Raw genomic sequence first — 1,211 nt, 5'->3', positions numbered from 1 at the left:
TATTCAATCTTAAACTTTTAAAGCCCTATTAAATCTTTATGTTCTCTAGGTTGTCCCAGTGAGTATTTACCATCCTACTTCACCTAAAGAATTGTCATTTCAGAAAAATTGTTGGAATTTGCATGAGTAATCTACCCCAGTTAAAGACATTGCTCAATTCTGTGCTTTGCCTTAGATGCTCAGTGTAAGAGAAAAAAACGTCTATTTGACCCCAAAGTAGAATTCATTCATTCACAGTTTTATGAAATTCTAGAAATCGAAAGTATGTCAGAGTAAGTTGCAAAACTCCCAGTGTGTTTAAGGAAAAATACAAGTTGTTTCCACTGTTGGGAAATAATCGGCTTTAGTTAATAAACACAACAGTGTATAGTAAAACTTGATCACCACACAGATATCCCGGTGAAAAACACCTACAGATCATATCATTACCATTCCTTTCCCTTCAGACAAAAAATTGTACTTCCTCGGTATTTCTAGCATTACCTTTCGCATCTTGACAGTAATACCAGCAGTATTATAGTCAAATATCAAATGGTGACAGGACTTTTCATGTTCTAGAAGAAAAGATTCCAGCATCTTCTATGTGAAAAATCTTTGAAGGAAGGGCCAATGCTATTTCGCACAGGTGCACGAAGCTTAACATCTGCGTCCCCTTGAGCCAGTAACCACTAAACTTAAAACACAATTTTCATCTGTGGGTTTTAGATCTGATAAACAGTGTGAGGTTTTCCCACACCTTCAGAGCTGCCTTGTTTCCAGTAGCATTGTTGTGCAAGTTGCCACAAGAATACAAAAGCTTTGAAACAAAACTTGGCGAGCATATCGATAATGTGAATTGCGATGTGAGGTCACGCTATTGTCGACGGTGTTTACTTCAGCAAATAGGAATTTGTGCTCTGCGTTGTTCTGCATTGTTCTTCGAGGGTCAACAGAACCTACAGTGCGACTCTTTTTTTGAATTGTAATCATTCGAATAAATTATTTAAATCCACTCATCAGTTTGGAGGCTCCTTGAGGGCAAGAGCCATTTTTGCTGGGCTGCTCGTCTTTGTGTCCTTCGTGGGTTTAGCAGTAGACTCTAATGGAAAATGCACACACGCGCACACGTCCGTACAAACATAGCCAAGTGCTTATTGTTGAAGTGATTAAAGTGTAATTGAAATAGGTCCCTCTAATTACGATGGAACAGAGGGGAGCTCCCATGGAGGAGG

Source organism: Ursus arctos, unplaced genomic scaffold (assembly GCF_023065955.2).
Source record: "Ursus arctos isolate Adak ecotype North America unplaced genomic scaffold, UrsArc2.0 scaffold_15, whole genome shotgun sequence".
NCBI lineage: Eukaryota > Metazoa > Chordata > Mammalia > Carnivora > Ursidae > Ursus > Ursus arctos.
Note: the sequence above shows the minus strand (reverse complement) of the source record.